At 40.9% G+C, this 26,622-nt stretch overlaps 1 long non-coding RNA gene across 2 annotated transcripts; it reads right to left on the bottom strand.

Annotated features, from left to right (window-relative positions):
* Positions 1-21,159: 21,159 nt before the first annotated feature.
* LOC308583849 lies at positions 21,160-24,333 on the bottom strand. 2 transcript variants are annotated; one of them, XR_014006461.1, is made up of 3 exons: positions 24,126-24,333; positions 22,505-22,691; positions 21,160-21,499 (listed from the first exon to the last, which is right to left on the bottom strand). It is a non-coding gene; the product is annotated as an uncharacterized lncRNA (long non-coding RNA). The 2 variants fall into 2 exon arrangements; XR_014006462.1 differs by having other exon boundaries at positions 21,160-21,496.
* Between the last annotated feature and the right edge of the window lie 2,289 nt (positions 24,334-26,622).

The following is a 26,622-nucleotide window of genomic DNA, read 5'->3' as shown; positions in this document are numbered from 1 at the left end:
CAGGGTATTATTATTATTATTATTATTATTATTATTATTATTATTATTATTATTATTATTATTATTATTAACACACAATCTGGTGGTGCCATATTCTATGAGGGACATAACAATACAATAACCCCTTTTAAGAGGATTTTTTTAACCCTTCAGCACAGTCAAAATAAAAAAATTCCTTCCAGTAGCACCTTAAAGACCAACTGTGTATCTGAAGAAGTGTGCATGCACACGAAAGCTCATACCAAGAACTAACTTAGTTGGTCTTTAAGGTGCTACTGGAAGGAATTTTTTTATTTTGACTATGGCAGACCAACACGGCTACCTATCTACTATCTGGCTGAATAGATTATGTGGCAGGTAGGCTGTGTTCAACATAGCGAGCCACTAGTTGAGCAAGCCTGATGTAGATGCCAGTAGTTCTGCCGGATGGAACAATTTCCACTCTGCTTCCCTCTTCCACTCTTCTTGGGGTTATCCAGACCCCCCTCCTCTCGCAAGCCAATTTCAGTGGGGCAGGGTGGAAGAAGTCCCACTGGGCAAGCAGCAGTCCTTGCATGGGCTTCCATTAGTGGGGCTGGTTAATTAAATTTTGCCTCTAATATTTAATCTGCGCTTTAGTTGTCAGAGCAGCTAGAGCTCTACTGTTCAAAGACACTGCATGAGAGAAATGAGTCTCTTTCAATATACATAGCTGTATGTAAACCGATGATATTACAGTTAAGGAATTCTGAAGTTCACAAGAAAAAATTAATATCCTTGGGGCTCTATGGCTTTATTACACACTAATTTTTAAGCACTAGGCATTGGTACTTGTCTTGGTCCTTTTAATCATTTAACATCTAGTTAAGCATTATAATGATGTGTTTCATTCTGTTCTCAACTATTATAGATTAGCTGTTCAAATATCTGTTCAATAGTCTCAAGGGTTGCCTTAGCTAAATATTTAATTTCAAATAAAGTAGAGATGGAAATTCCTCATAGTCAGACTTCACATCTACAAGGAGCAAAGCCAGCCAAATATGTAAGTAAGTTGTGCTCTTTGACACACCAACACCTCTGATGGCCTCTTTCTCTGTCTAGGAATGCTTGATTCAGAAGAGAGGACAGAGGGAGATCCTCTGCCTACAACAGGTGCTATAGGATAAAGGCATGCACTTTTCTGCATAGGGAGCTTTTCCCGTGGGATAAATAAAAGCCCAAATCTGGAAGCCTACGTTTTTCTTTCATCGAAAATTGGCAGTGCAAGGTCAGAAACCAACACAGAAGAAATGAACAGAAGGAATATCTTCTTGTTCGATAAAACAGGAAATGCAGCTGGTGAGATCATTTGGCATGGTGAAGCTTATCAGGCAGCTTGGGGGGGAAGAAGGGGAAATGGCTGAGGAACAGTTGGAGGGATGGAAGTCTAAGTCTTCTTGGCCATCAAAGAGGGGAGAATTCAGTCAACTGTAGGGGATAGGAGGTGGATCAAGAGGATTCAACTTGATTGTGCACTCTGCTAGACCCAAATGAATATGCCAGGGACTGGACTGAGGAAGAATGGTGGGGACTGCCTTTCCCTCCCCCTGAACCTTCCAGAGAAGACAGGGAGACAGTGTAGATTTACAACAGTGGTTTGAGGGAGGTCACAGCTCAGAGACAGATGAAGACAGGAGTTGGGAGATAACGGGGGGGGGGAGAGAGAGCTGGAGCAGCTGGTTGACATGTTATCACTGGATAGCATTCTAGACCCCCCTTCTCCCAGGATCCAGTGAGCATTGAAAGTGGGAGAGCAAAGGGCTCAAAGACAAATGGCCACCGTAAGGGGGGGGGTGTTGCTGCTGACAGTGGAGAAGAGGAGATTACTCGGAGCAATGCCATTACTCTAAGAGGCAGCATTCCTAAGCCTCTCTCTGTGAATATTGAATAAAGACTCGGTAAGAACTTTCTTGTCTACTTTCCTCGGCAGCTGCCGTGAGGGGGGAGGATCAGAATTCCCTGAAGCCTGAGACATATAATAACATTTAACAGTATATGGATATAGATAGATATAGTTTTAACTATCAAAGTTTAATCATTGTTAAATGTTGTTTTCTAAGTTTTTAGTTGTTCTTATTTTTATCTGGAAGTTGCCAGGAGTACCTGTCAGGGGAAAAGGCAGGGTATAAATATATAATAATAATAATAATAATAATAATAATAATAATAATAATAATAATAATAATAATAATAATTTATTATTTATACCCCGCCCATCTGGCTGAGTTTCCCCAGCCACTCTGGGCAGCTCCCAATCAGTGTTAAAAACAGTATAGCGTTACATATTAAAAACTTCCCTGAACACGGCTGCCTTAAGATGTCTTCTGAATGTCAGGTAATTATTTATCTCTTTGACATCTGATGGGAGGGCGTTCCACAGGGCGGGCGCCACTATTGAGAAGGCCCTCTGTCTGGTTCCCTGTAGCCTCACTTCTCGCAATGAGGGAACTGCCAGAAAGCCCTCGGCGCTGGATCTCAGTGTCCGGGCTGAACGATGGGGGTGGAGACGCTCCTTCAGGTATACAGGACCGAGGCCGTTTAGGGCTTTAAAGGTCAGCACCAACACTTTGAATCGTGCTTGGAAATGTACTGGGAGCCAATGCAGATCTCTCAGAACCGGTGTTATGTGGTCCCGGCGGCCACTCCCAGTCACCAGTCTAGCTGCCGCATTCTGGATTAATTGCAGTTTCCAGGTCACCTTCAAAGGTAGCCCCACGTAGAGCGCGTTGCAGTAGTCCAAGCGTGAGATAACTAGAGCATGCACCACTCTGGCGAGACAGTTCGCGGGCAGGTAGGGTCTTAGCCTGCGTACCAGGTGGAGCTGGTAGACAGCTGCCCTGGACACAGAGTTAACCTGCGCCTCCATGGACAGCTGTGTGTCCAAAATGACTCCCAGGCTGCGCACCTGGTCCTTCAGGGGCACAGTTACCCCATTCAAGACCAGGGAATCCCCCACACCAACCCGCTCCCTGTCCCCCGAAAACAGTACTTCTGTCTTGTCAGGATTCAACCTCAATCTGTTAGCCGCCATCCATCCTCCAACCGCCTCCAGACACTCACACAGGACCTTCACCGCCTTCACTGGTTCTGATTTAAAGGAGAGGTAGAGCTGGGTGTCATTTATATATATATATAAATTAGAAAAACACCAACAATAATAAGATTATAAAAAAGAGTTCTAAGATCAGTTGCAGCAGCCCCAGTCTCTCACATGCCTCCAGCAAGAGTAGATTGGCCAGTGTCTCTTTGGTGTTGGCTCTAGCACTATGGAATTTCCTTCCCAGGGAGCTCAGTCAAGTCCTATTTCTTTGTTTCACAGGGGTTTTGATGCATCATATTCTGCTGGCTCTTGTATATAGTTTCTCAAGTGGATATGATTCTGAGCTTATATGATATTGTCCTAAGCATTGTTTTGTCATCATTTTGATGTTTTCATTATTTCATCCACTGGGGGATATTTTTAAAGGTGGCATAAAAGTGGCTTAAATAAATTGAAAATAAAAGGCAGTAGTGCATAGGAGCAGGTGCCAATCAGTGCCAATGGACAAAGAAACCCTGCTTGCTTGTTCAGCTCATCCCATCCATATTTCTCTCATGGTGACTTTGTGCTGATCTGCAGCTCAGACATTGATGAAAATGGAGATGGAAGTTTAGCTTTTGTTCTCTTGTCATATAAACACGTGAAAGAAAATTCATGACAGCACTCCAAGTAGAAGTCACAATGGCATCAAAATTGTAGAGAGCTGAATGGAGAGATTTCTGGGAAGTTTCTGGAAATCAACACCCATGGAGGCCACCAGACATGAAATGTTGGTGAGTTTTGTAAGAGGCAGGCATAAATTAGGGGCAGCTGTAAGAGGAGCACAGCCCTGGATTACAGATTAAGTGGCCCTCGTCAAAGTTTGGGTACCCCCTTCTCCTTAGCACATCTGCTTCGAAAAGAACAAATACATGCTGTCTTCTTTCTCACTAGCATTCTTTGCACAGACATTGTGCCTCTGTGATAAAAGTAAACAAAGGTACATTTATAAGGTGACCAAAACATGGCATGAAGTTAATTCCATCTTGCAGAGCAAAGTAGAGCATTTTCCTGTGGGACTCCTCATTGAGTAGGGTCAAGGGGGGCCATTACACACAATAGAGCTTTCTCAGCGATGGCTCCCCATTGATGGCACTCTCTCCCGGTACAGATCCAACTGTTCCCCACAATGTATACATTCAGCTGACAACTAAAAACTGCTTTGATTGTGGTAATTGTATTTTATACTGCCTATTTTTTTCTTGTTGTATTGCTTATGTTGTTTGTAAGTGTCTTATTTCATTAATACTTTTGATTAAATATTTTAAATAACACAATATAATAGACTCATAATAATCAGTTAAATTTGTACTTGTCGTTAGCCGTTCTGTTCTCTGTTTTGGGTTATAATCAATAATAATAGTAGTAATATTAGAACACAGAATTATAGAGTTGGAAGGGACCCTGAGGATTATCTAGCTCAAGCGCCTTCAATGCAGGACTACGCTGCTGTCCCATACAGAGATCGAACTGGTAACTTTGGTGTTATCAGCACCACGCTCTAACCAATTGAGCCATCCAGGCTGACCAATTATTACCACTAATAATAATATTGCATATCCACCCATGGAAGTATCTGAGTATCCTATTGTCCTCCATTCTGTTCTTTAATCCAAAGTTTATGGAACTTTTTAGAGGAACTTTTCGCAGGAGGACATTGCTGGTCATAAAAGCAGCCCTTCCATGAGCTCAGCTCTCTTTCAATAGAGGACAGTTACTTCTGTTCCTATATCAAAAACCTGGAATCCAAGCCTTTCTGTCTCTGCATGATGATTCACACATCACACTCACACTGGCGGAGGAAGATGAGTGTAAGGGAAGCGCACCACCCCGGCAGTGCGATCCCAGTAGGGTGCCATCGTGACTGCGCCCCGCCCCCAGGCGCGCGCCAGCCCCGCCCCTGCCTGCTCTCCGACCCCTGGTGCCAGAGTATGAAGCTCCACCACTGCACACTCATGCTCATCTGAAATTCTTGTACATAAGACTTGTGGAAGGAAATGAAATAACTAAGCAAAACCGCCCACCACTAGGTGGGGCTCTTCCACATACTTAGTCCATTGTTCCACTGCCTTGCCTTGCCTTCTTGAAAAACTTGCAAAAAAAGCTGATCTCTGCCGGAGGCCTGTGCTGTCATTTTCACTGACAAGTCTCTAATAAAGTATTTAATTTTAAGCCAGTATTGCAGAGCTTTCTGTCAGTGTTCCTAGTAGGGGCTCCTGAAGTAATGTGGAAAACTAACTGAAGATGGGCTTCTGTGTTGTTTCTGGAAATGATTGGCAGTGAAACATGTAATTTATCATTGGTCTATATTAGGCAGACTAGAGGAAGGACTCATAACTCTGAGAACAGCTCAAGTGACAGTTCACATCTGGATGTTTCCTTAAACTTCTTGCCATTAGTAGTTCTACCTCTCATTAAATGCAGTCCTCTATTTTGGGCATACAGTGGTACCTCGCAAGACGAATGCCTCGCAAGACGAAAAATGCGCAAGACGAAAGAGTTTTCCGTTTTTTGAGTCATTCCGCAAGACAAATTTCCCTATGGGCGTGCTTCGCAAGCCGAAACGTCTTGCAAGTTCTTGCGAGTTTGTTTCCTTTTTCTTAAAGCTGCTAAGCCATTAATAGCCACTAAGCCGCTAAGCCGTTAATAGCCGCTAAGCCACTAATAGCTGCTAAGCCGCTAAGCCGCTAATAGCCGTGCTTCGCAAGACGAAAAAACCGCAAGACAAAGAGACTCGTGGAACGGATTAATTTCGTCTTGCGAGGCACCACTGTATATAGATATGAGATGAACTGAAGGAAATCTCCCAAGATTTGCTAGACTTTCACTGCCTGTTGAATAGTACAATGGATTAACTTGCTCCTCAGTTGTCTGAATAAGCTTGTGTCGTCTAAACATTCTGTTCTTTTATGTGCTTTCCACAGGCCTCTGTGTGGCCGCCGTGAGACACGATGCTGGCCTAGGTTGTCTATTGGTCTGATCTACCAGGCTGTTACTATGTTCTTTCCTTGTTCTGCTTCTTTCTTTTATTTTGCATTGTTTTCAAGAAGGACAATTGCATGAAGCATGCATAGATTCCTTGGAAAACTGGAAAAGAGGTTTATTTTTCCTTGTATATAATGTTGTCACATTTGTTTGATTATCCACTTGATGAATTTATGTTGGCCTACTTTCCATCCATGCTAGAGTCATAAATCATTTAACAATGCAATTCTATACATGTCTACGCAGAAGTATCTGGGCTTACTTCCAGGTAAGCAGTCTTACAGAAACTTGAAAAGGGTGAAACATTCATGTTAGATTTTCCAACTCACATGCTGAGTGGGAATATTTTACTCCTCCACACGGCAAAGATAAGGGAATCCTTTTAACTGCAGCCTTAAAAAGGTAAAGGGACCCCTGACCATTAGGTCCAGTTGTGACCGACTCTGGGGTTGCGGCACTCATCTCGCTTTGTTGGCCAAGGGAGCCGGCGTACAGCTTCCGGGTCATGTGGCCAGCATGACTAAGCCGCTTCTGGCAAACCAGAGCAGCGCACGGAAATGCCGTTTACCTTCCCACCGGAGCTGTACCTATTTATCTACTTGCACTTTGACGTGCTTTCAAACTGCTAGGTTGGCGGGAGCTCAACCCGTCGCGGGGATTCAAAACACTGACCTTCTGATCGGCAAGTCCTAGGCTCTGTGGTTTAACCCGCAGCGCCACCCGTGTCCCTTAGCTGCTGTTAACTCTTTTTTCACATTTTCTTTTCTACAGACAATGAATGCCTAAGTCATACTGGCAGCGGCTCAGAACGTCTAAAGCCTTGCTTTTTCTTGGGTGAGCCCAACATTTGAGCTTATCTAGTTCATCTAAGAATGTTTCTTGAGTCATCTTCAGAACAAGCATGTTCCCCCCTCCGTCCTCCCCCTGCTCTAATACAAGCTTTCTCAGTGTCCTTGGTGAAATACTTCATTAAGGCCCAGGTCTTCCATAATTCTGGTAGTGACAGTGCAGCTGTCATTGCACTGACCCTTGCTATTTATATTCCACCTGCCATCTTTACGTCAGAACTCATCAAAGAACGAAGGGTAGGACCCTCTGCCTGCCTGGCATGTTTGTCCTGAATGATATTCTGCTCTCAGTTTATCAGTAGGTGACTGGAGAACGACAGCCTTTTGTCACTTCAATTCATTTTTAAGAGTGGGCGCCAGTTCATGCTAGCTGCTGCTCTCTATGCATGCACATTGGGAATGTGTGGGGCTGCCTCCCTCTGCACTTACGGATGAGAGATGCTCACGCAGAGGCACTGTCTGCATAACTCTGCCATGTTACAGTTAATTTATATACCACTTTTTGTCTTACAGGCCCTGAAAGTAGTGAACAATTTTTTTTAAAAAAACAACGCAATAAAATTTAGTCAAACCAAACAATATAAAATAGCAAAATAACCACAAATCCCACTGGATTTGTGCTCATGAGCTACATTCATGTTTTCCCCACAGCCGTAGCTTCCCATTATTCCATCTTTCACTTGGAAGCTGTTTAACTTACAGTGGTACCTTGGATTACAAACACTTCAGGTTACAGACTCTGCTAACCTGGAAGTAGTACCTCAGGGTTAAGAACTTTACCTCAGGATGAGAACAGAAATCGTGAGGCGGCAGCGGGAGGCTCCATTAGCTAAAGTGGTACCTCAGGTTAAGAACAGTTTCAGGTTAAGAATGGACCTCCAGAACGAATTAAGTTTGTAACCCGAGGTACCACTGTACTTATAAATATATATACAGCTGCTCCAAACTCTTACCTAGAAGCAAACCCATCCACAACCTTGTCCTCAGACTTATTCTGCCCAGAAAAAGAGACCCAAGGAAGATCTTTAATGTCTTCTCCTTTGGAATTGGCCTGCTGGCAGCAACCTGTTGTCATTCACAGCCTCCAACTAAACACCTGCCGAAGACAGAGGTCTTGTATTACCCTGACTAATGGGATTTTCAAATATTACCTGCTGTAGCTGTGTGGATCAGTTCACAGTAGGTGAAAATGAGCCTTATTGTTCTTAAGAGGAATCCTCTAATGTTAAGATGACCTCTTTCATCCAGTGCCTACACTGATGGGCTTTTAGCTGTCACTGGGTTTCTGCCCTCTTCATAGCAGGTGAGCACAGTAATGGGGTTAGTGCAGGCTGTAGCATTTCCTCATTCCAAGGTGTGTTGCCTGTTACATCTTGTTCTTGAGAGAACTGCTTAGCTTTAAAGCAATAAGATGTCCTGTTCTGGTATACCCAGAATCTCAGAATATTTGCACCAGAAAGCAGCAGAGCGGGAAAATGATTTGCTTCTTTACATTTGTTAACTGGAATCATTTTCATCAGCAAATCTTTGGGGCAGAGAATGTCACTTTATATATGTGTGTCCAGTGTCTACTATGATACAAATTGGTCCTTAAATTAGCTGGCCTTTAAGATGCCTTTTATAATACAAATATTAAATAATAATAGGATTTTTACAATGAAGAGGGAACTCCATCTACATTAATGTTTGCTTACCAAGTAGCAAATAACAGAATCCAGGTGATCAATCCTAATAAGGTCTCCTTTGATTTAGCAAGCTGAATTATACTTGGCAATTGTTTATAGGCATGGGGCAAAGCATTGATTTTGTTTTGTTTGTTTAATTGGGTTATTTCCTTATCCTTTCATTTGCTTCTCCTCTTCTGGATAAATTTGTCTGCATTTATTCTCTTCTGTCTTACTTTTTATCAAGGTCTTTTACTATGGCATCACAGGGTCACATTCCCTGCCTCTGCTCCCTTCCCAACAGGCTGTTCCCTGGCTATGCTAATCCAACTGTGGTTTTCACATGATCACTATTTGGAACTGGTGGCTCAAGTAGCAACTGTTTCAAAAGACATGAAAGATGTGTTCATCGCTGCTCAAAATTATCAACAGAGTTATAGCACCTGTGCTTTCAAAATTGTGAAAGGAATGTGAGCACAAGGAAAACACCAGAACTGCTGTATTGTGGTTGGGCAGTATAAAATCCTCCTCCCTATGTATCACAGTCCCAATCTTGATTAGAACCTATGCATGACCATCTTTCTTTTTCACAAAGAACAGATATATTAAATGGATTGACATGTTTCACTATTATCTAGTTTGTCCTTAAGGCCCACTGAATGCAGTGGTGCTTATTTTATATTACTCAAGTTCAGGTTTACACTGATTTTTTTTTAAAAAAAACATCTGCCTAATGGGAAGAGCAATGGTGGGAATGGCACAATTTCAGCTGACGTGAGCATGGCATGGGGTGTAGCCACTTTGAAGGGGCCCTGAGAAAGGTACCCTTCACTCCTCAGTATTGTCCAGATGGTCCCCACAAACTTACCAGTGGACTGGGTAGCAGCGCTGATGAACAGCAATGGAGACACTTGGTCATATATAGCTCTCCTCTCTAAATAGATGAACTGAGCTAGGTGGTTGTAGCTGTCAAGGACAAGAGCCATTCTGGGGGATTTAAGACAGTATCTGCAGTTGCCTTGCCCATTGTGTCTCTTCAAGGTGCTAGTTTATAAAAATATAATAGAAATGTTTTTATTTCCTTTTATTTTATAGAAGTAGGCCACCATCAACTTTCAGAGCCTTAAGTCAGGTCCAGGTCCTGGGTTTGGACCCAACACGAATTTAGGAGCACTTCAGTAAGTTACAAGCAGCACTGAAACAGGAAGTATGCCATGGGTTGCACTTCTTGTTTTATTTTTTTCTGCTGCTTCTCCTGCGATTTTGAAGGGAGAAAGAAAAGGAGTTTATATATTTCTCCCATGGGCAGATGGAGTTGCTGACCTCTGGGTTATGGAGGGGGAAGATATTTGATTCAGTCTGCATTTAAAGTTGAATCTACTTAATTTGCATTTTCCAAGGCAATAGGAGAACCAAAACGCAGCCATTGTTCAAATGTACAGCTCTCTGAAATTTTGCAGTGCGGTTCTCCAGCCAAGTAATGTGTTACCAAAATGCATCTACGGGCGTAAAATGTCCCTGCAAGTGAATATATTAGTGAGAACAGCACACAGAAATGTGTTATTTTGGGGAAAATTGCTTTGCAAAAAATAAAATAAATGTGTCCATTAGGCATAACTTGTGTATGTTAGGAGAAATTTGCATTAAAACGCTGATGCATTTTTATGAGGATTTTGTCTTTTAAATCACAAACTGATGTGCAAGGTGAGGAGAACTGAACTGATTGGGAATCCCTATTATAGGATGGGAGAAGCAGCAAACCTCCCCCCTCCCCCCAAAGCATAGGGTGTTACATGGCCTAAAGCATTACTTTTACATTTCATACACACCAGGATGACCAAGTATTTATGTCTAGTCCTGTCCTTGTATGGAAATATGTCCTTGCCTAGGATTGTAACAGGTAGACAGAAATGCTTTTAATTTGATATAATGAAGATTTCAGATTGTGGTTCATTAGTTTAACCTTCACCAACCTGGTGTATTCCCTGCCCTTGCCCCTAATATTTTGGACTACTGCTAGCTAGAGCTGAAGGGAATTATCTTCTGAACTGCCCTAAGATCTTTGGATGCAGGGCGGTATATAAATTTAAACAACAACAAATAGTAGTAGTAATAATAATAAAATAATAATAATAATAATAATAATAATAATAATAATAATAATAATAATAATTGCATTCAAAACATCTGGAGGGTGCTGGAGCTGCCAACTTTCTCTTTTTAGCGGTTCGTCTGTCCTTTACAACAGCCTGACACAGATATTTCTCAAGTGAAGCTTTCCCTCAGCTTATCTTTTTGCCAGAAAACATTTCATTGGCTTCATTTTTGCATGTCTGCCTGCTGTTAAAATGACAGGAGCAAGAGCAGGGGCAGTGAGACAAAAATAAGAAATGCTGGCAGTCCTCCAGTGTGCTGCAGTTCTTCAGAGCCAGAAAGTGTAGCTAATGCACACAAATAGCTTTTAAGTGCATGCGTTGCTCCATTAGGCCCAGACCATGTTAAGCTGGGTCAAATGGAGTGAATGACTGTCAGCCTGCTAAAATGCTTGGTAATGCTTTGCATTGGGTGGTGCAAGTCCAGGAGAAGCAGACATGAAGATATCATGCTGGAGCAGTTGCTGAATCTCACCTATGCAGTGGAAGCTCAGGTTGCAAACATGATCCGTTTGGGAGGCACGTTCGCAACCCGCAGCACCGCGTCTGCTCACGTGCGGGTTGCGATTCGGCGCTTCTGCGCATGCACAAAGTGCAATTTAGACCCAATACTAAGAACTTGTCAAAAATGTATAACTTGCTGTTGAAATGGAATACACAGGATGAAACGGTGAAATCAGCCATGATTAAGTGGGCACAAGATATTGGTCATAACATTATGTTTGCTGACTGGGAACAATTGTTGACCACCGGTATGAAATTTACGGCATGTAATGCCTTAAAGGAAAATATTATGAAAATGATTTATAGGTGGTACATGACCCCAGTCAAGCTTGCAAAAATTTACCACTTGTCTGATAATAAATGCTGGAAATGTAAAGAGACTGAAGGTACATTCTTTCACCTTTGGTGGACATGCCCAAAGATTAAGGCTTTCTGGGAAATGATATATAATGAATTGAAAAAGGTATTTAAATATACTTTCCCGAAGAAACCAGAGGCTTTTCTCTTGGGTATGGCCGGCCAATTGGTGCCAAAGAAGGACAGAACATTTTTTATGTATGCTACAACAGCAGCAAGAATACTTATCGTAAAGTATTGGAAGTTACAAGAACTACCCACCTTGGAAGAATGGCAGATGAAGGTGATAGACTATATGGGACTGGCAGAGATGACCGGCAGAATCCGAGACCAGGGAAGAGAGACAGCAGAAGAAGACTGGAAGAAATTTAAGGACTATCTTAGGAAACATTGTAAAATTATTGAATGTTAGAATGACGTGGGTTTAGAAATTATGTGGTTTCTAGCTGTAATGAATAAGTAAAAAGAAAAGAAAGTCTAAAAATTTAAATGGATAACAAGGGAGAGGATTTGCTGAATTAATAATTGGAAATTGGAATACAGAAAGGGGAGATATGAGGAAGTCGGGGAAGTAAGTTACAAGAAAATAAGGGATTGAAATTATACTTGTTTTTGTTTCTTTGTTTGTTTGTATTACTGTCTTGTTTGTTATTATATAATTTGTGAAACTTCAATAAAAATCTTTTAAAAAAAACAACAAAGTGCAATTTAGTGCCTCTGTGCATGCCCAAGCTCTGAAACCCAGAAGTACAAACGCACAACCTGTAGCGTCTGTAACCCGAGGTATGACTAGTTGATTTACACAATACAGTGGCACCTGGTTTACGAATAGTCCTGTTTACGAACTATTCGGTTTATGAACTCCGCAAAACTGGAAGTAGTGTTCCGGTTTGCGAACTTTACCTCAGTCTTAGAACAGAAGCCGAATGGTGGAAGGGAACCGGCGGTGGGAGGTCTCATTAGGGAAAGCGTGCCTCGGTTTAAGAACAGTTTCAGTTTAAGAACGGTTTCGGTTTAAGAACGGACTTCTGGAACAGATTAAGTTCATAAACCGAGGTACCACTATAGAAGCTTTCCAACATCCAGATTGAAATTTGTATTCCCCTCCCGCATATTCAGTTTCTCTTTAAAGAAGAAGCATCAGTGGCCCTTCACTCGCTCCTACCACACATTTTTGAACACTGTCTTTATTCATTCATTTATTTATTTTAAAATGCCAGAAATAATGCCCTACTGAGTCTATAAACTCATTCTTCACATCTCTCATCCACTTCTGAAAGATTAGCTACTTCTTTTCAGTGACAAGCAAGCTTGTGTTTTTAAGGAATAAATGAAGATGAATTTGGAGTGCAATTTCCTTCTCAATCTGATGGGCTGAGGGGGGGGGGTCAAAGGGTCTACAAGACAGGGGGAAATCCACTGACAGGCTTTACAAATGTATTGAGTGCACAACAAAAGCAAATTTTGCATAGGAACATAATTGCCAGCTCTTAACATCTGCCCATTATTATCTGGTTTTTCAAACGGATGTGATAAACCAAGGACTTGGCTGCTCTTTGTTATTAAACATTATGCAGCATTTATTGCAACCTCATTTACCAAATGGCTTTGGGGATTCCAAAATATTCAGATAATCACAAGTCTGAGTAAGCAGGAGGACTGGGGCCAAACTACAGGGTTGTGTTTTTGTTTTTGTTTTAAATGTGAATAGCATCATTTGGGTGGGTGGGTGATAATTAAAGGTATCAGAGCAGACATGGATGGGAATTTAATCCCTTCATCCCTAAATTCCTCTTCTGAAGGTAGCATTTCATTTGAATTTCCTCCACTGGAGCCAATGGGAAATTTACTCCCAAAGCAAATATTAGCTTCAGAAGAAGATTTTCTTCAGGATCTCAACAGGAAAAGAAAGGGTTAAATTACCCCCAAACCCTTTCTGGTTAATTAGTAGCCCTTCCAGCTGATGAAACTTGCATTAAAACCGGTTGCTAGATGCAAGGGGGATTTACTATTATTTTATTTATTTACTTCGACAATTTGTATACCACTGAGTCACAGTTGTCTCTAAGCAGTGTACAGGAGACCCAGCACAATAAGACTAAAACGAGTTAAAACTATAAGATCAGAATTCCATTTAAAAGCGTGCTTGAACACCACCACCACCACCACCACCAGCTAGTAAGAAATGACATGATAGATGATTATTTGAGAGAAGCGGTTATCTCATTCTCTCATAATTCTTGAACTCAGGAATATCCAATGAAGCTGGGTTTTGGAAAATTCAGGACATATGAAAGAAAGTTATTCTCTATGCAGCACATGGTTAAATTATGAAACTTGCTCCCACAAGAGCCAGTGAAGGTCACCAAACTGGATAGGTTTAAAGAGGATTAGACAAATTCATGGAAGACAAGGCTATCAATGTCTGCTAGTCATGCTGGCTATGTTCTCCCTCTACTGACAGAGGCATGATGCCTCTGAATACCGGTTGCTGTGAGACGCAGGAGGGCAGAGTGCTGTTGCAGTTCACAGACATCTGATTGGCTATTGTGAGAACAGGGTGCTGGAATACATGGGCCGTTGACCCGATTCAACAATTTCATCTCATATGCTTACGTTTTCAGTAAGCGACAGAGGTTCAACAGGGAGGGGTCCTGTCTGATTGCAACCAAAAGGGTTGCATGGGGGTTGGACTTCCGGGTTGGCGCCATCGCCGAATGGCGGACTCCCTCCGAGCTCCGGAGGGAGTCTGCTCGGCAGGGGTTGGGTCCTACCGCGCCGGCGACGCGGGGACCCTCAAAAACCACAGGCACGGAGCCCGTGGACATGGGGACTCGGCTGGTACCGTCAGCGCCCTCCCGACTCGTGAAGGAGCCTTTTTAAAGGCTACGGATCGGGTGCCGGAGAGCTGCGTGGTACTGTGAGTCTATCGCTTCCCCTGCCGAGTGCAGCCGCATGCCATTCGTCGGAGAGCGCTGGCTTCTTCCATTGGAAATTCGGACATTTAACAACAACCCGTGAGTAATTGGGTAACCGGGTATAAAAGGAGAAAAAAAGGAATTTTTTTCGGATTCGGCACGAGCGGGGGGGATCTAAAAAGGAAGTCAGTCCCCTACCTGATTGTAAACATGCTAAAACAAGGACTGAGAAACCAAGATCGATTCAGAAGTTTATTGCTGACAAAAAATATCAATTCCACGATGGGATATTACAAGAATTGTGCTGGAGGAGAAAAATCGAGGGTGAGAGGGAAAAGGCAACCCCCCCTGGGAACCGGGGCGATTCGGAGAACCTGGTGGAGAGAGATGGAGAGTTTGACAGCTGTCAAAGTAGCTGTCAAATCTTGAGAATACAAAGAGGACTTTGTTACAAGTATTTTGCTGGTTAATTTTGTTACAATTGGACATAAATATGGATACAAAATGTCGGGGGGGGGGAAAGAAACAACAACTTGACTTTTGGATTAGAGGACACAAAGTTACTGCAACCCCCCTAGAGGGGCTTTGGGACATTACAAGTGGCGTATGTGGAAAACTACTCCGGGATGTGTACTGGTCTTAGCTCCTGGGAAAGTAGCAAAACTGAAATATTGTTTTGTCTACAGAGGTGACAACACAATAGAATCTTTCTATTGAAGTAAGGTAGGAACTGGACGTAAGTTTTTGTTCCTGAATAACAAACCTCTGTAGAGATACTAGATTTCAGAATAAGAATGGTTTTGCAGCTGAACAAGACAGAAACCTGAGAAAGTAAGAAACAAAAGAGCAAAGGACCAACTATGCCACGGAAAGAACAATGGGAGGAGCAACAATGACCAAGGGAAATTAAAGGCCTCTATTAGACTGGATTTTTGAAGTTAAACATTATCAAAACAAGCAAATTCAAAGAAAACCGGCAAGATGGATTGAGGAAAATTTGGTTGTGGACTTGAGACCTCCAGGCCGACAACATACAGACTGATGGACATGGGGAATCCAAACCGGGGAAGGGAGGGGGAATTCTAGAATCCAAAGGCTATGTAACCAACTTTTGGAATCTTCTTCTATCTTCTATCTTTTATCTTTCTATATAACTTTGGTATTTTGATTTAACATGTTTTGGAAAAAAAAAGGGGGGGAATTCGTGGAAGGAAACGGGGCAGATCTTGGGGGAAAAATCTTTGTTCTATTTTGTTAAAGATGAGGAGTGATTTTAAGATTGTAATTTAAATTGGCTAATAGGTACAACATATTAGGTTTAAATTGGGAATGAGAACTTGTGGAACCAACGTAGGGAAAGGGGAATACAGTCGGGAAGGGAAGGAGGGAGTCCCAGAAAGAAGGTTATGAAAATAAGGGTTTAAAATTGGTCTTTCTTTTTCTTTCTTTTCTTTATCTTTTCTATTTTTTCTATTCTGTTATTATTGGAAATTTTAATAAATATGATTATAAAAAAAAGGGTTGCATGGGGGTTAAGTAGATATTTGGTGGCATCTAACACATGGTGCTGGAGGAGACTCTTGAGAGTCCCATGGACTGCAAGAAGATCAAACCTATCCATTCTTAAGGAAATCAGCCCTGAGTGCTCACTGGAAGGACAGATTGTGAAGCTGAGGCTCCAATACTTTGGCTACCTCATGAGAAGAGAAGACTCCCTAGAAAAGACCATGATGTTGGGAAAGATGGAGGGCACAAGGAGAAGGGGACAACAGAGGACGAGAAAAATCTGGTGATAGAAATGTGTGACATGACCTCATTTCATGTAGGATTTCCTGACTCCCTGCAAACAGCAGCCAATGAAGCTGAGGGTGGGTTAGCGGGGTGTAGGAGAACATTGAAATCAATTCTATCACATTTCTTTGAGTAGATGTTACTGGCGAGATGTGAAGTTAGACGCACTTTGTACAGCCATTCATCCCCTGTAATAAGTAGCTCAGCCTAAAGAGAACCTAATCATTAATAGGTAGCCTGTAACTCTGGGGTTTAAATTGATTTTGTTCCATTGACTTCCACAATACAAAATAAATTTAAATCTCAGCCTTCTGGATTGTATTGTAGATACTCTGGGCCTACTGAGCCTCAGTTAACCAAGGTTCTGGTCACTGAGATGTACCCACACAGCTCTAGGATGACTGCTCTGAGGCAAGTTAATCTTCATTAATTTTATTTTACTTCTTTAAGCATCATATACTATTTGGACTCTAAAATTTGTAATGCACTCCCTGTTTTGGCATCCAACATTGCAGTTCACATCTCTTTCCATTTTGAAACATTAGGGAACCAGTGTCTAAAAAGAGCAAAATTATATGAAGCACAAGCTCCTACTTCAGGTCAGGATAATTTACACAGCAGTTCTCCACACACTGATCTACATAATCCAGCCTGGGTGACATGGCCAGTGATTTTGGATTGTCTTGCATATTAATTGGAATGCAAATTAATCACTGTAATCCTATTGAAGCTAACAGAAAATAATGTGGCTTATGACAGCTTTTGTCTCAGGAACTGAGGCTGGATCAACTCTTCCTTTAATTTTGGACTGACAGAGAAAAGAGAACAACACAGAGGATGGTATTCAACTGAATTTTACTCAGAGTAGACCTGTTGAAATTAAAGAACCTAATTTAGTCATGGTCATTTCATTTCATTGGGTCTACTCTGAGTAAAATCTCATTGAACACCACCCATTCTTTGCTGCAGAAGTTTATTTGTATGATCCAAGACCATTAGCAAAACTTTGCACATGGTACAAAACTACTAATGAAACTTCAAGGATTATTTTTATCTGCCCTCCTCTTTTCTTATTACTGCAGCACATTTTATTCATTTATTGTTCATTATAGACAATGAAATCCTTTATTGCTAGTGTCACTGAGCTATAGAGAAATATCATGCATTAGTTTTCTCTATGCTCCAAGAATATATTTTGATAGCTTAATCAGAGAAAAAAGAAATCTATGAGTTCAGAGCACCACTTATGTTCACAATTTTTTTAAAAAAAAAAATCTTGGTGTTTCTTTTGCTAGCAGCATCCACAATATTAGAAGAGGTCTCTGCAAATAATGTTAACCATGGCCTTTATTTTATTCTTTTTATTCAAAGAAGCATGAATAATAAATAACATAGTCATGGATTTCCTGCTACTCAGAAAGTTAATGCTGTTGGGTCAGTTCAGGTAGCAGAAGGCGAAGGGGCTAACATATTTTGCACAAATGCATTGTTAGAGAGGTACCATAGATCAGTCTTTCCCAACCTAGTGGCCTCCAGAGGTTTTGGACTAGAACTCCCATCTATAAATACCTTTCCCTGTTCTGGTAGCTTTCTACTTGGATTACTGCAATCGGGTTGCCTTTCAAGGCCATTTGGAAGGTTTGGTCAGTGCAGTATGCAGTACTGCCACAGTCCCCTTTCCATCCATCGCACCAGTCTTAAAAGTGCTTCACTGGTTACCTTAATTCTACCTTAGATCAATCACCCAAGAAATTCATTGGCCTGGAAGCAAAGGAAGGTCTTGATGTGGTGCCCAAAACATGGCGATGTTAACACTAGGCAGACTTTCCTAGGGAGAGCATTCCACAATTGAGGGAGCACTACAGAGGTTTTCTCTTGTGGCCACTCTCTGCATCTCTACCACAGGGTCACTTGGAGGTGGGCCTTCAAAAATATGAGAGGGTTCGTACTGGAAGACATATTAGGGTTCCAAGCTTTATAAAGTTTTACAGGTCAAAACCAGCATTTTGAATTCATTTGGTGATGAGTTCCAGAGCTATGGGGCCACCACAGAACAGATCTTTTGCAGATACTTGTACTCAAAGTTTAGTTAAATGGCTTTCTTCATATTATGTCAGAGAAGAACACTTTAAACACCAGAGCTGTAAATTTTCTCTGTGTACATCCATTGTGTTGACCACAAATGCAACTTGGCTCCCTGAGAATCTTAGCTTTCAGTTTCTTAAAATAAATATGAGTCTCTAGCTCTCATGCTATGGAAAAAAATCCCAGTAGGTCTGGTGAAATTTGAAATGAGTTTAGCAGAGCAAATCTTTTAAAAGTGGTTAGGAGTAGAGTATGTCTGCTTTGGCTCTCTGCATGACCCTCTCTCCCTTCATTTCTCAAGTATTTTTTAAATCATTGTGGAAAACTTACTGGGAAATAAATTAATTAGGTAAGACATTAACATGAATGTAAAATTGTGCATTTTGCTCTGCTTGCTGATATTCTGCTTCTTCTCATAAGATCTGAGTTTCTCTCTTCAGCAGAAACCCTTTTTTATTTTGGCACAGAGCACACACAGCCCTTTATATGCTGAGTTGTAACATTGCTGCTGCCATTTTATTGCTCAGTTGCCCTTTCAGGTTATGAACTAAACAAAACAGGAAAAGGTCTAATTAAAACTATTACAGTTTACATTGTCCTCCCAACTTGGGGGGGGGGGGGAGAAAAAACTCTAGCTCAAAAAGCCAGTTAAGGTTATTCAAGTGCATCAGCCCTCATCAAAACAATTAAGAGACAGGAAATCAATAGTTAAGTCCTAAGCCTGCTTACCTCCATGATAATGTCTTTACTAAATTACTTCAGCCACATTCATTATACAGGCCTGCAAATGTGTTTCATTTCCTCAGTGGTCCATAGGAGCAAGGTTAAGTTTTTTCATTGGTTTTGATGATCCTTGTGTGGCCATTGTGATAATACTGGACATTTGGGGGGCTGAGTCACAGCACATTTAAAACCTATAGGAGTCTTCCCATTAACTTTGATTGTTTTTATGGCCCATTCATGAACATATGAACAGAAATGCCAAGAAAGGTGACTGCGAAGGGTATTTTCACACAGCCAAAATAGACTGGATTAAGTCAACATGAAGTCATATTTTATCCCATAAGTGTATTTGCTATGCCATAGCAAATATGACAAGTTAGCAATCAAACAGGAGACGGGTGTGCTATTGCCTCATATTTCCAGGGCCTGTCATCAATAGCCATACAGTTGGCAGCAGACTTAAGGCGGAAAATAAGGGGAGCACTTCATTACACAGTGGAGTGGTTCTCACTTCTAGACTCCTCTACACAATCATACACAACAGTGTGGAGAGATGTCGGTGCGAACCGAACTGGCAAGCCATGTGTGTGATTGCAGCTGTACTTTTCTCAACAACTTCAACCATGGAAATGGCTGTTGTGCTCGGACCACACACTGCATAATTGCTTAGAGAAATTTAGCAGTGTCAATGAATACAGAATCCGTTGCCTTAGAATACTGGGGAAACTGCCATCGTCAGTTTTGAAGTACTAGATAATAAATACTCACAGGATAGTTAGGTCTACAGGAGAGATTCAGTTCATTTCGAGGTGAATCCACATTTCCTGAAACAATGCACAAACTCAAAGGCAACCATCCTTGAAAATTCACTTTTCTCTAAATATTGCAGTACGGTTCTGCAGCCAAACAAATGAGTAAAAAATGTGAGTATTAGGGGAAAGTGTGCACTAAATGCATATGTTTGGGAAAATAGCATACAAGAAAATATGTTATATTAGGGAAATTTGCATACTAAAATGTGTATATTAGGGAAAATTCACACTAAAATGCTTGGGGAAATCCTTTACTTTTTTCCCTTGAAAACCGATGCAGAAATGTGAAGTGAATTTACAATTAGAAAAGTGAGAAACTGAAAGAAACTGAAACTGGCAGATTCCCCCATCCCTACTGGTGGCCTACAAGACCTCTCACTATCAGGGCATGTTCAAAGGCACTAAACCTCTGGCTGCTTTCATGTGAAGGTTGATTTCCACAGTGATGACTGCTTGGGAACTTGCCAGGCTAGATGAACAATTTTTCTGTCTGTTTCAATTTTCATCCAAACCAGAATTTGTCAATGTTATTTCACTTACATTTTCACCTCTACTTGCTGTGGAACAAAATCTGCTCTGAAAAAGACTTGAACTACTTCCACTATAATGTTACTAGATACATGTGTATACTCAGAGAAGTATTTCAATTTGTAATGTGGATGTGTGCAGTACCTTAGTTATCCCCATTTTCACATTCAATTTTCCAGCTGGAAGATGGATAGATAAATATGTAAATAGTTGTTTAGGACCCATGCATTGCAAAGTTGCGAATGTACTTATTTTAAGAAAATACAGTAATTATGGACTTGGACCAATCTGGGACAAGGTTTTGGTGCATGGAAACAGAGCGACAGAAGTGTAGCAATGTGAGGGAAATGAACTTACATAATTCCACAACCTCCATCAGTGCAGGGATATTTTACCCCAAATATCCCCACTCAGTATTTGTCCGAAACAATCAGGCACAGTTTCAATCAGTTTCAATGCCACTTAGCATTTTTATTATTTTAACTCTTAGCCAAAATTGGGATGATAACTGTCACCACTTTAGATTCATCTAAGAATGTTCAGCACAAACTTGTGGGTTAAGAGCAGTGGGGGTGCTGGACGAATCAATGTGAATATTATAATCTAGACATCTGAATATTTAACTTTTTAGATCTGTTAGGATGAGAGAAAACAACAAAACTTTTAGAAAATTAGTTATCAGTTTATTTTTTTAAATTTCGTTTATTTTGATTTAATCAAAAGAACATGCCCCCAACATGCTTCACTTTGTGTGTTTATCATACATTTGGCTCACCTCTTTCATGGAGGATAAGGCCATCCATGACTACTACTTATGATAGCTCTATTTCTTTCATTATCGGAGAGAGTCAGTCTCTGAATATCAGTGGCTGAGGAACCCGGGCACTCATATCCTGCTTGCAAGCTTCCCTTAGGTATCCTGGTGGCCATTGCAGGAGCCCAATTCTGCACTAGATGGTCCTTTAGTCTGATCCAGAAGCACTCTTCTATTTATGTTCTCCTGACTTGGCTGCTTAACATCAAATGTTGACCTGCTAGGAGACAAAATTTGTTGTAATACATTGATTCTCTCTTACGTTTTTGTTCAGTTAGAATTCCAACACTGGCTACTTGTTTTAAGGGGGGGGGGGGATCATCTGCATTTTTCCTGATTATGTACAGCAGTTCCTGTGGGTATATATTCAGAATCATCCAAGATTTGCTGCCTTTTTGACACTACTACTATTGACACTCCTATTGTCCATGCTCAGATGAACTTCTACATTGCTTCTTTTTGCAAATCAGTGCTATCATCCTTGGTGACTCCATAAACTTGTTCAAAGCTTACCCTACTTTGTTACTCTATTAATAGCTCAGAGTACTTTCACTGGCATCAACTTTTTGATGTTTATTCCCTAATCAGTAGTTTGACTTCCTGAAGCACCATCCTTTGACCCTTAGAGCCAAAGCCTATCTGTTTTTGCCATCTGTTCACTTTTGAGCTGCATTTCATCTCGCTTGGATCTTTTCCTTCTACATGAGGGGATGACAAGCACAACACCTGGACCCCTAAATCTTTCACTGTTGTAGATAAATCTTAGTAATCATCTTCAACCTGACATTCAACAAGAATCAACAAAAAATGGAAAAGGCATTTTTTTCATTTTGTTTTTCCAGTGACATGATCACAATACCCCCCACCAACTTCATATTTGCCAAGACGAAAGCCATTGACAATGAGCAATAAAGAACTCTGAGGGAGAAAATATATATCTGGTTTTCTTGTTATATGTTTTCTTGTTCTTGCTACATGATTAAATAATATTATTTTTCATTGAATATGTAATGGTTTTTAATATTCTTTATATATGAAATTATTCAACTGCTTTTATATATGCAATTTTTTATATAATAATAAATATTTCTATTAATGTTTAACTGAAAAACAATTCTCTCAGTTTATAAGGTAAGCTACTATACTAGAGGAAGCCCTTAAAATTGAGCAGTTGGCAGCAAGGAGATGTGTTTGTATACCATAATGTGCACACTGGAACACCTACCTGTGAATAAAATTTTAATGAGGCAAGTTATCCAATGTGCCAGATGTCGTTGACCACAAATGAGTATTTTCTGTCTCATACTAAAATGGATGTTTTCTCTCAAGGCAATACAAGGAGTCTCAAGTCACAATTTTAATACCAGTACTTATTCTCTTTGGAATGCAGACACTCAGTTTTTTATACCTTTCTGAAAAAGCAAATGGAGATAGTTTATTGCAAGGTTTAGTATGAGTAAACACACACACACACATTTAAAAAAGCTTCATTGTTTTAAAATAATGGCAATTTAATATTTTACACTGCTTCCAGCTTTTTAAGCTTACTTTAAACTTTAAAACTGTTCAAATATCAACTCCTGCATATGTAATTATGTATCAGGCCTTGCTGTGAAATAATTAGTGTTCCTTTAATCTATATATGACCTACTATCTATTTATCATTACCTCTCATAACAAATCCAGTTTGGGAGCCAAAGTGGTCCACCCAAAAATAAGAGAGCAAGTAGTTTCTGCCTATGTATTGAGGGGGGATGGGGGTTCAAAGGTATGCAGAAGTTGCAAATTAAAATATTTTTTCTTCCCCCAAACTCCCAAAGCAGTCTGACCAAAAACGTAAGAGCCCTGCTGAAACAGGCCAAAGGCCTATGGAGTCCAGCAACTGCTAGGAAATGCTTTTAGGGTACAGTCTTATGGTCAATGGAAGATTGTCCCAGAGCCATAGGATTTTGCAGAACTCCTTCCTCATTGGTGGAGGAGATCTACCCTTGGAGGCTGCATGGAAAGAACTGATGCCATTGTTCCTTCGCAGTGGCTACTTCCACAGGGGAGGCGGGGTGGGGTGGTGATATTGCAGAGGCAGATCAGGAATGGCTTTAGATCCAGTGAACCCAATTCTCCTGTTCCCCTGAATCATAGAATCATAGAATCATAGAGTTGGAATAGACCACAAGGGCCATCGAGTCCAACCCCCTGCCAAGCAGGAAACACCATCAGAGCACTCCTGACATATGGTTGAATCAGGGTAGAAAGTACATTGGCCCAGGGGCTTGCCTACTTCTTTCTCTTCCTGTTAGGACCAATGCGAAGGAATTGTGGGAGGTGGGGAGACACTGATGGAAGGAAAATGGAAGGAAGGAAGGAAGGAAGGAAAACCCCCCTACAACACATTCTGCCTTACAAGTATAAATTTAGCAAAGCTTTGGATTTGAGATTTCATCTGCCTTCAAGTTGTCCCCCCCCCCCCATCTAGTAATGGTCTGTTGCTGAGATCATGGCAAGTGGGCATTTTATGGCATGCTAGCCCACAAATATTTTGTCTGGAGTATGTACATGGAGGCTGATCAGTGATAATCCTGTACAAAATATTCCCTTTCCATTGCTAATCTGCCTGCCAAAGCTTCAGCAGAAACCTGTTGCATGAAACCAGCCTTTTAGCACTATACTACAAGAAACTTATAATATGGTGTGTTATTCAATTTGATTTAAAGCCTTCTACCTTAAACCTTTGCAACAAACACACAGCTCTCCTAATTCTTCTTGTTGTTTTTTATTATTATTAAAAACACTTTAAACAATTTCAGCCATGAAAACATTAGATTGGAGAAGTTGGTTGAGAGTCTAACCTTTATTTCCGTGAGTTCCAAGCATTCTGGAGATGATCCCTGGGTAAATGCCATTCTGATTCTATTAAGGTTAAATTTCAAACAGACAGCAAAGGGCAAGACGAGAGCGGAAAGTAATTACAGAGAACAGTGCACATCTGCTTCCCAATGCCTGTTCAAAGTCACCAGCACCAGCACCAAATGGGTTGAAGCTGTGCTCAAGTCCACAAGTGTCGGGTTCTGTTAAACAACAATATAAGCCAGCTTTGAAAATGAAGAGCTGGGAGCATGGGAACATTAGAGATCACATGTTAAAGAAAAATAGATATCGTTAATTATATTATGGGTGCCTATATATATTCAGAATCCAGACATGTATCATTTAGAATTGCTAGAAAGGCAACGAATGAAGATCATTTTCATGCTTTGGAGAAACTCAAAATTGCAAGAGAGGGAATTAGTAGTAGTAGAAGTAGTAGTAGTAGCAGCAGCAGTAGTACTATTAGTATTATCCATACAATGTCATGTGTTTGACAGGTGGTTTCCCTGCCCAGCCATCAAAGTTGGTCCATGGAGTGCGGTTAGATAAAGAGCTGGTCCCCAGAGTCAAAAAATTCCCACACACTTGCTTTACAGGAATATAATTTGTAAATGTGACTGTTATGAAAATTATAAAGTCTAAGATATAAAATAAATGTTCATAAATGTACCAGGCAAACAAATACATAAATATATAAACCACAGGTCTGAAACAGTACAGGAAAATAATCCTGAAGCCATTTTGACTCCCAAATTGACCTCAAATATTTCTCTGCAAGGAGGAAGGAAATGGGAAAACCTCCCCGTTGTCTCTTTGCTCACAAATCCTGTCTTAAGGGCGTATATGTGTATGAATAGGGTGAGCCTGTGACCTGGATTCAGGAACTGAGTATTTACCATCACAAACAAATAGCCAGACTGCTCAGGTAATGAAATCAGTGACCATATCAGGTAAACAGGATTTCTGCTGTAGACCGCCTCCTCTGCTGTTGACCGCTTCCTTCTGTGATGTATGTATGATGTTTCGGGGGGGGGGGTTCCCCAGAATACACAATTGGGGGAGAAATGTTGTTGTCCAACAACATCTTAAGGACCCCAGGTTCTCCATCCCTGTAGATGGACAGCAGCCCTCCCAGGAAGCGAGCTGTCAACTCTGTTTCTTCACCACGGAACATTTTGCAATCTATATTCTCACTTTGTTCTTCTCCCTTAATCTCCTCAGGCTCACAATTATACCATGCAGGGTGCTTAAAAAACAAAAACAAAAACCCAACACATACATTTTATTGTTCAGACAGAACAGGTGCCTGACTATTACTGCCCTGTGTCTGTCACCTCCTGTTTAACCAGCAGGGGAAACAGTAAAACAGTAAAGGGCCGCGCTCTACAAAAACAAGAAAGAACCTAATGGAACAAGGGGAAAGAGGTCTATTTGGAAATACCTGGTTAGCATAAAGGCACAATCAGAATGAACCCTGGCAATAAAATGCCACTAAAACGCTTCCCAATAAATCTTAATGAGAGATTTCCCAGGTGGTTTGCAGTCAGATTGCTGATTGTTACTTAATTAGTACAGGTGCTGTCTGCGTAGGGAAGCTGTAGAGGACAAACGGCTGCCAAGCAGACAACAAACTCAAAGGCAGGCAGCTCCAAATTGGAAACAAAATACGCTTGGCTGCATGATAGGCTGCTGGAGAGAACCTAGCTGGTGGTGAAAAGAAACAGTTGGAAATTTCGAGATAAAAAGAAAAGCTTAAACCATTTTAGAAGCACTTTTTACCAGCTCTGACTGGTGTGACAGCTATGACCGGGTAGTTTAGGCAATGGTGTGGCTTCTCTTACTATTTGTATATTGTTCCCTTAACAGTTTGTGATCAGATTACTTGAGAAATAGCCTTACCCCATCTATGCTCACTCAATCACTTTGATTTAAGGAGCAGGCACTGCTACAGAGGCTGCATAATACTCGTTCTACATTTGTAAGGAATTGATATTTATTATGGCAGCATCCACACTTTTGAACTCCCTGCTTATTGACATCAGGCAAGCATCTTCACCGTACTCTTTTAACCTCTTGCTTAAAACATTTTTGTTTAGGCAAGCCTATCCAAACATGTAGAATGCTGACATGTGTTTCAATCTGGTTTTTAGCTTATTGTTGATTTTTCGAATGTTTAAAACTGTTTTTCTCTTACTGATAATTTTTAAAATTCTTTTTGTTTTTTTAAATTCCTTTTTGAGGTTTTATTATAAGTGGTATATAAAACTTGTAACATTAATTCATTAGTTAATCATCTTTTCACAGATGCTATCAACAGCATAGTTTGTCAATCGAGGCATAATTCTCCTTACACCCAACACCATTGGCTCACTAGGTTCTCTAACCCAGTGTTCCCCAACCTTGGGTCTCCAGCTGTTTTTGGACTGCAATTCCCATCATCCCTGACCACTGGTCTTGTTAGCAAGGGATGATGGGAGT

The sequence above is a fragment of the Podarcis bocagei genome (genome assembly GCF_964188305.1).
Source record: "Podarcis bocagei genome assembly, chromosome: 3".
NCBI lineage: Eukaryota > Metazoa > Chordata > Lepidosauria > Squamata > Lacertidae > Podarcis > Podarcis bocagei.
This window is presented reverse-complemented; position numbering and strand designations above follow the sequence as displayed.